The sequence below is a fragment of the Tenrec ecaudatus genome, chromosome X (assembly GCF_050624435.1).
Source record: "Tenrec ecaudatus isolate mTenEca1 chromosome X, mTenEca1.hap1, whole genome shotgun sequence".
Taxonomy (NCBI): Eukaryota; Metazoa; Chordata; class Mammalia; order Afrosoricida; family Tenrecidae; genus Tenrec; species Tenrec ecaudatus.
In genome coordinates this window covers 81,892,510-81,901,877 of record NC_134548.1, presented here as the reverse complement: position 1 = coordinate 81,901,877, position 9,368 = coordinate 81,892,510, and positions in this window count along the sequence as shown.

Here is a 9,368-nt window from a genome sequence, read left to right as displayed (position 1 = left end):
AGCAAACATCCCAGCCCAGTCCAGATCAAGTCCATAAGTCTGATATTAACCCATATGTCGGCACCAATCTATAAAGTCCTCTTCAGACTCATGAAACACATGCAATGGTGTTGAATGCAGGAAGATCACAGGCCAGTGGGTGGGAACTCTTATAGATCCAGTGGCATTGTAAGCTTCTCAGAGCAGGCAGGGATCTCCACGTGGCTTCTCCAAGTCCAGGGTTCTGGCTGCATCAGGGTTGGTCCATGTGGCTTCTCATCAGGGATGTCTTGCAGGAATTCAGTCAATCTTGTCAGTAGAGAGTCTCCAAGGAGGTGAGCTGAGAGAGAGAAATGCCTCCCTCCTCCAAGGAGGAAATACAGGAGTTCCCAGAATTCTCAGGGAAAAGCCATGCCCACACCGAGGCCTCATTGGTAATATCTTGATTGAGAGGCCAAACTCCACCTCTGCAATCATAATCCTCTCAAATTGATACCAGATTATGTAACTACCACAGACCACCCCTTGTCATTTTGACACTTTCACATGACTCTTTAGTAATATACATTTTCAAGCAAACAATAGTAAAATCATATCTGTATCTAACAGGATAAAGCTAAAATGCACGTAATTCATGTGTGCCATCCTCATTGAAACATAACATTCTATAAGTGAGCAAAACAAAAAATGTCCTATGCCTAACAATTGTAGTTACGTAACGCCTATACCTTAATCCTATACTCCTATGACTATATTCCCCCACCTATGAAAGTTTGTAAGCCAACCACTTCATGCCTTTATCCCTCAATTTGTGTATCCAATTTCTATACTATACTGCTCACTTATATCAACCCAGTGGCCTTAGGAAACAATCATATTCTTTAACGTGAAGAATCTTCATTCCAGTTGGAACCTTGTGAGTCCGCATCCATAAGCAAAGTCAAATCAGGACAGGCCGTCCATAAAATCAGCAGCAACATTTACCATTTCACAGGCTCAAATAACTTCTCTTCAGCTGACTGGCTTCTGGTCAACTCAATGTGAGCTGCCTCACTTAGCCTCACCAGAGTGTCCATTGATCGCCTTCCCTTTAGACTCCACCACAAATTCTGAACAATCCTAGTCCCTTTGTGCTAGACCATGAACTTCAGACCAGTCAACCCACTCTCATATTCTCCTCTAGTTCCTGTAAACCAGGTCCATGGGTGTCAGTGACCAGACTCAACCTGTCTCTTTATTGCTGCATTTCTCCAACTTCCACTCAACAAGTGGATCCAGGTGGTCACCTAGCAAGCATTTGAGCCTGCTCACAGCCTTCCTTTAACATTCAGTCCTAGAGAGGAGTTTTCCTCATGGTTCCAGATTTTTATTTCCAGTTTCTGACAAAAATCACTAGTTCAAACTTTAAATTCTAAAGAGTTCCTTTTTTCTTCAATCTGTCAACAGCCCCTAGGCACATATCTTGGAACGCAAAAGTCCTAAGTACTCCAATGCACTGGGTGGGGTTAATCTCTTCAGAGCCTTCCTGGCAGGCATGTTCTAAACCCATGTAAGGATCCAAATTTAATGGCTGAAGACAAGTGGGCTTACAAGCTCTCTATTTTCATACTTCCCAATAAACATTTCTATAAATCATTATATCGATAATTAGCAGAAGAAATCAGTAAAAACAAAGTAGAATCAGATACGAAACTCAATTCTTAAAACAGTCAATTCAATCATTATTTAGTTTATTTTAATCCTCATCTAAACTATTCTATTGATACAAAAATATGGGACTAGACTTCTGAAAGCATCATACCATGCTTTCTGCCATCCATTTTGACCTTCTGTCAGTCTTTTCCCTAAGCATCCTAGTCTCTGAGAAATTCAAATGGTTATTCCTACCTCTGAGCTCAAAGTATACATTAACAACATTCATTTTTACCATTTCGCACAGGAATAACCAAAGAATATCACCAAACAAAATAATCAAAGCATTAACTTCTCATATTCTTTCCAGAAAACAACCCAGTAAACTGCATGGACATATCTGACTTCTATCTAACCCAAGAAGAAACTCTACCATGAGGCAGAAGTCAAATAAACATCCATACTCTATCTTTACGATTTGTTTCTCTACAACCCCACTCCTGGTACCATAATGTGCTTGTCCAGGTAGGCTAGAGAAACAAATTCATAGAGACTCATATGTGAATATGAGAGAGAGTTTTATATAAAGCATAATTGTACGTTAAGAAAGCATCCCAACTCAGGCCAGTCCAAGCCCATAAGCCTGATATTAGTCCATATGTCTGATACCAATCTGTAGAGTCCTCTTCAGACTCATGAAAAACATGCATTGATGCCAAATACAGGACAATTTCATGCCAATGAGTAGAAAGTCTTTGGATCCAGTGGCGTTGTAAGCATCCCAGTGCTGGCTGGAGTCTCCATGTGACTTCTCCAGTTCCCAGGACATGGGGTCTATCAGCTTAGTGCCATGTGTCTTGTCAATAGTCTCCAAGGGAGTGAGCAGAGAGAGAGTCTCGATTACATCCGAGGAGGAAATACAAGAGTTCCCAGAATTCTCAGGAGAAGGTCAGGCCCACACAGAGGCCTCATTGTTTATATCTTGATTAACAAGCCAGGCTCTACCCCTTCATTCATAATCCTCTTAAATTGACACCAGATTATGTAATTACCACACGTCCCAACCTCAAAACACAGCCACAGTAGTCAAAACAACCTGGTATTGGTTTATTGATAAATACATAGCCCAATAGAACAAGGTAGAAACCCCAGAAATAAAAGCATCAACCTACAGGAAACCAATTTTTGACAAAGGAAAAAAACACATTAAATGGGAAAGGGACGCCCTCTTCAACAAATGGTGTTGGAAAATTTGGATCTCTATCTGCCATAGAATAAAACAAGACCTAAATTATATAAAGAGAGGTCACAGATTGGGAAGAAATCTTTAGCAATGGTACAACAAATAATGGACTCATTACTAAAATCTATGGAATTCTGTAACATCTTTATAAGAAAAAACAAATATTCTAATTAAAAGGTGGGCAAAGGACATGAACAGACATTTCAAAAGGGACAACACTTGAATGACTAACAAATACACAGGAGAAATGTTTAGAATCACTAGCTATCTGGTATGCAAATCAAAACAATTATGAGATATCACCTTACACACAATTAAAAATGGAGAATAACAAATGATGGAGAGATTGGAACTTTGTGTGGAACTTTTATATACTACTGGTGTGGGCTTATAAATATGTATAACCATGTGAAAAGTAACAGGGTGCTACCAGAAACAACTGGGAATAAAAATTCCACAATACTTTTGCTAGACTTATGTCCCAAAGAAATGAAACACACAAACAAACGTATGGTCTCCCACATTCATTGAAGCATAGTTCACAATAGCAAGAGGCTTGAAACAGCCCCAATGTCCATTGAAAGAAGAATGGATAAAGAAACTCTGGTGGATACACACAATGGAATACTCAACATCCCTAAGAAATCATGATGAAACCTTGAAATACCTCAAGACATGAACAGACCTGGAAACTATTATACAGTGTGAAGTTAGTCAATCGTCAAAGGAAAAAATTGTATGAGCCCACTACTTTAAGGATAAACACACGGAGGAAAGAAAACTTCTGTCCTCAGATCCTGTAATCTAATCTGGTCTCTCAAGCAACGAGTTAGAGAGCCTACCTAGTGCCATGAACCACCTATCACCCCCTTTATGTATACATTTTAAAAACCACTACACAGAGGAGACCTCAACTCAGGTGAGGTTAGTTTTTCAAAATGTGGGGGAGAAGGAGAAGACCTTTTAATTGCTGCCATATAACATTATGCTACGGTCATCTCAAATCAACAGACACTCCTTTAAGACTGATAAACAGACCTTCCTGGTAATTCAAGTCCAAGGTGTGGTGAAGGGGGCATGTATGTCTTGGAGAAGACGATTACATTTCTTTTAATGGGTCAGCCTGGTTGAGCAACCTCCCACAGGGGGTAGGCGGGAAATGCTTAACAATACTTACACAGCACCCAAGAAGAGAAAACGTCCTTTATTAATGCTCCTCATGAGACACGTTTGACGTACTTTCTATCCAGCCTTTGGTGACCCAAGCTGTATGCAATAGACAACAGGGATTTAAAACTCTGTCCTTATGAGGTGGATGCTAGTGGAAACTCCAAATCTATTTACACCAGAAGGATTCAGTGTGGAAAACCCCCCTAAAGGAACTTGACTTTACCTCAAACTTACCTGTAGCAGATTCAAGGAACTGGAATAATCACATCAAATTGAAGTTGAAACTCCCTAGTGTGAGAAGCAGATGACTTTTATCTTAAGGTTTTGGAATTGGTAATCATTGGACTTTGGTTCAGATTTCTTACTTTGAGGTTTCCCATGAATCGTGGCTAGAAACTACCATTTATTTACTTATTTTTTTAGTTTTTATTTTGTTGGGGGCTCTTACAGTTCTTATCACAACCCATACATATGTCCATTGTGTCAAACACACCTGTACATATGCTGTCATCATCTTTTTCAAAACATTTTCTTTCTACTTGAGCCCTTAGCATCAGCTCCTCATTTCCCCCTCCCTCCTCCACCCTTCCTCCTCCATGTCCCCTTGATAATTTATAAATTATTCTTTTTTTTTTTCATGTCTTACACTGACCGCTGTCTCCTCTCACCATGTTTCTACTGTCCATCCCTCTGGGAAGGGAGCCATACATTGATTTTTGTGATCGGTTCCCCCTCACTCCACCTCCCCCTCTTTCCCTTACCCTCCTAGTATCGCTGCTCCCCTTATTGGTCCTGAGGGATTGTTCTGGATTCCCTGTGTTGAGAGCTCTTATCTGCATCAGTATGCATGTTCTGGTCTAGCCATATTTGTAAGACAGATTTGGGGTCATGATAATGGGGCGGGGGTGGGGGCAGGGGAGGAAGAAGCATTAAAAAACTAGAGGAAGATTGTGTGTTTTGTTGATGCTATACTGCACCCTGAGTGGCTTGTTTCTTCCATGTGGCCCTTCTGACAAGGGGTGTCAAATTGACTACTGATAGACTTTGGGTCTCCACTCTGCCCTCCCCCTCATTTCCATTGATATGATTTTTGTTTGTTTGTTTTGGGTCTTTGATGCCTGATACCTGGTCCCATCGACACCTCATGATCACACAGGCTGGCGTGCTTCCTTCCATGTGGGCTTTGTTGCTTCTCAACAACAGACAGACCTGGAACTGTTTGAGAGCTTTTCAGTTTTAGCTGTTGGGTGTTTTTCTTTTTTTGTTGTGTTGTATTAGATGTTGTTGATTTATTTATTATCTTCTTTTTTGTTATGTTTTGATTTGCTTTGTTTTTGCGTGTCTTATTGTCTATGCATGTCTATCTGGACAAGATAGGTGGAATGAACAATCTGTAGGAGAAAACAATTGGACCGATTGTGTATTTACTATTTTAATGCTCTCCTTGTGTTCTTATGAAATGTATTAGTCTAGTGGGCATGGGTCTTCCTTTGTGAATATGTTTTATTGAAATTTTTCACCTATCCGCAACCTCCACTTTCTTTTGGTAAATAGTGTCCAGTCACTTAATAGTTAAATCTGTACAAGCCAATAATTCATGGATTGCCATCTGAAAAGCCAGCCTATACATGTGTAATTTCATTTTCTTGGCACTATTTTCAATTCTATACCATTGGCTAAATTAATGATACTATCAATAGAACTACCTTATGTTCCAGCAGGTTGTTATAATATTCTCTATCACAAAATGATAATGATGTCTATAAAGTGAGTGAGAGACATATATAAAACCTAGATCTGTAAATGGATTTTGGACTTACACTTAATTCTAGCCCCAATATAGGAAAAAAAATTCTTATGACATGGCCCTGGCCTATCTCATTCTCATGAAGAGATCACTGAAGACATGGGTCCTATAGCAACATGTAGAGAGGAAATTAGATGATACCTGGTTATCAGAAAGAATGCCATGTGGTATCTTAAAAGCTTGTGAGTTAGTTAGTTTATTGTACCAACCTGGCTAATAAACACATGTGGGAATAATTGAAGAGCAGAAAGATAAACGGCTCGGTGAGCCTCGCCTTTCGAGTTCTCAGGTCTCTTGCTCTCTGATGGTCAGACCAGGGTGCAGCTGCCTTAGCCAGTTCCCTGCTTTAACTGGCAAGGCTCACTTCCTGCAAGAAATCCCTGAGGAGAAGACACATGGACCTACCCCGATGCAGCTCTGCATGCTGGAGCAGCCGTGTGGAGACCCCTGCCAGCGCTGAGATGCTTACATATTCACTGATTTGGCTTTCCTCCTGCAGTTGGCATCATTGCGTCTGTTTTGTGAGATGGAGAAAGACTTTGTGGATTGGTGATGGACATATGGGTTAATGTTGGACTTGTGGGCTTGGGCAGCACTGGGTTGGGATGTTTTCTTGATACACAATTAACCTTTATAGAAAACTCTCTTATACATAAGAGTTTCTGTGGATTTGTTTCTCTAAAGTGCCCAGACTAATACAGCTTGTCTTAAAACAAGCAACCATCTAAGTGAGATGTCAACTAAATTCACATGGAAAAAAGTACACCAGCCACTGTGATCCAAGGATTGTAAAGAATAGAATCGAAATCCAAGGAAGGAAATGGCATCAGAAGTTAATTTGTACACACTCAGTTTGCATAAGGGAATAGATGAGAGTGAAATCCATCTTCATGGTCCCCATGTGGATTAAGCCTCTGACCATAGTCCAGGGATGTGAATATCATTGCTATCAAACAGAGCACTGTAAAAGAAACTATGCCAGCCGCAGTTAAGTTTAAATGTTTTATCTTATCATTTGACCTATTTTAAAGTTATTTTAGTTTTTAATATTTTGTTATTTATTTATTTAAATGATTTTATTGGGGGCTCATATAACTCTTATCACAATCCATACATACATCATATGTGTAAAGCACATCTGTACATTCTTTGACCTCATGATTTTCAAAGCATTTGCTCTCCACTTAAGCCTTTTGCATCAGGTCCTCTTTTTCCCCCTCCCTCCCCGCTCCCCCCTCCCTGATGAGCCCTTGATAATTTATAAATTATTATTTTGTCATATTTTGCCCTGCCCGATGTCTCCCTTTCTGTTGTCCATCCTCCAGGGAGGAGATCGCATGTAAATCCTTGTAATCGGTTCCCTCTCTCCAACCCACTCAACCTCTACCCTCCCAGTATCGCCCCTCACACCCCTGGTCCTGAAGGTATCATTGGTCCCTATTTGTACCAGTGTACATCCTCGGATCTAGCCAGATTTGTAAGGTAGAATTGGGATCATGATAGTGGGCGGGTTGGGGTGGAGAAAGCATTTAGGAACTAGAGGAAAGTTGTATGTTTCATCATTGCTACACTGCACCCTGACTGGCTCGTCTTCTCCCCGCAACCCTTCCATAAGGGGATGTCCAGTTGCCTACAGATGGACTTTGGGTCCCCACTCCATACTCCCATCATTCACAATGACATGATTTTTCATTCTTTGATACTTGATATCTGATCCCTTCAACACCTCGTGATCACAAAGGCTGGTGTGCTTCTTCCATGGGGGCTTGGTTGCTTCTCAGATGGCTGCTCATTTACCTTAAAGTCTTTAAGACCCTAGACGCTATATCTTTTGATAGCCTGGCACCATCAGCTTTCTTTACCACATTTGCTTATTCACCCCCTTTGTCTTCAGTGATTGTGTCGGAAAGGTGAGCATCATGAAATGCCAGTTCATAGAACAAAGTATTCTTGCATTGAGGGAGTACTTGAATGGAGGTCCAATGTCCATCTGCTACCTTAATACTAAACCTATAAATATATGTACAAATATATATATTTCCCCATCCTCATATATATATATTTACACATGTACATGCCTCTATTTAGACCTCTATAAATGCCCTTTGCTTCCTAGTTCTTTCCTCTACTTCCTTTTACTCTCCTCTTGTCCCACTATCAAGATCAGCCTTTATTTGGGTTTCAGTAATTCCTCTCCGTTAAGTTACCCTTGATAACACCCTAGCAGGCCTCCTACACCCTCCTCAGCATCGATTTAGATCACTTGTTGTTCCCTTGTCCCTGGGTTTGTTAACACCACTTCCTTTCCCACCACCTCCCCCTCTCCCATGTCCCCCTGGAACTGTCGGTCCCGTTGTTTTCTCCTCCAGATTGTTCATCCAGCCTCTCTTATTTAGACAGACCTGCAGAGATAAACATGCACAAAAACAAGACAGAGCAAACCTAGCAACAAAACAACAACAAAAAGTCAATGACAAACAAAAACCAACACAACAACAATAAAAAAGAAAAGCTTGTAGTTAGTTAAAGGACTGTTTGTTGGCTTTTAGGAGTGTTTTCTGGTTGAGTCTGATGGGGTGCCAAGCCCTGGCCCCAAAGTCTATTTTTGGTATTACCTGGGGACTTTGTTGCTCTGTTCCCCTTGCTGTTCTGTTGCATGACCTTAGTGTTTTGCCTCAGCGTGGTAGGATCAGATTGGGCGCAATTCCCATACTGTGTCTCCACAGTTGTCCCCATGTAGGGCTATGGGTCAGTGAGGGATGTCATGTCTCATAGTGGGGTCGGCCATATGGTTTTCTCTGTGGATTGGCTGCTCTGAGTGGAAATATTGTCCTCAAGGCTTGGTGGGCCAGGATGTGCTCCACTCTCTCTTTCTCGCCTTGATTTGCTTCCGTGTGCTATGATCAGACATTTCCCTCTCCCCGAGCTGCAGATTCAGTGCTGTCCTCTGAAATAAATTGTTCTGGGGGTCCCCTTTATTTTATTTTTTAGTCTATCCCACCTGATTTTCTTCTTTTTTTAACATTTTATAAGGGACTCATACAACTCTTATCACAATCTATCCATATACATACATCAATTGTATAAAGCACATCTGTACATTCTTTGCCCTAATCATTTTCAAAGCATTTGCTCTCCACTTAAGCCCATTGCATCAAGTTCTCCTTTTTCCCCTCCCTTCCCGCTCCCCTCTCCCTCATGAGCTCTTGATAATTTATAAATTATTATTTTGTCATATCTTGCCCTATCCATAGTCTCCCTTCACCCCCTTTTCTGTTGTCCGTCCCCCAGGGAGGAGGTCACATGTAGATCCTTGTAATCAGTTCCCCCTTTCCAGCCCACTCACTTCAGAACCAGGGGTGTGAGGGACGATACTGGGAGGGTAGAGGGTGAGTGGGTCTTCTTTATTTTTTATGGAGTTTTTTTTTATGCTTTGTCTAGATACTGTTGTTGTAGGTATGCTTGTTTGTTTGCTTCCTATTTATGTTTTGTATGCTTTTCTGTGTATCAAATCCAGGAAATGTATATCTATCGAGA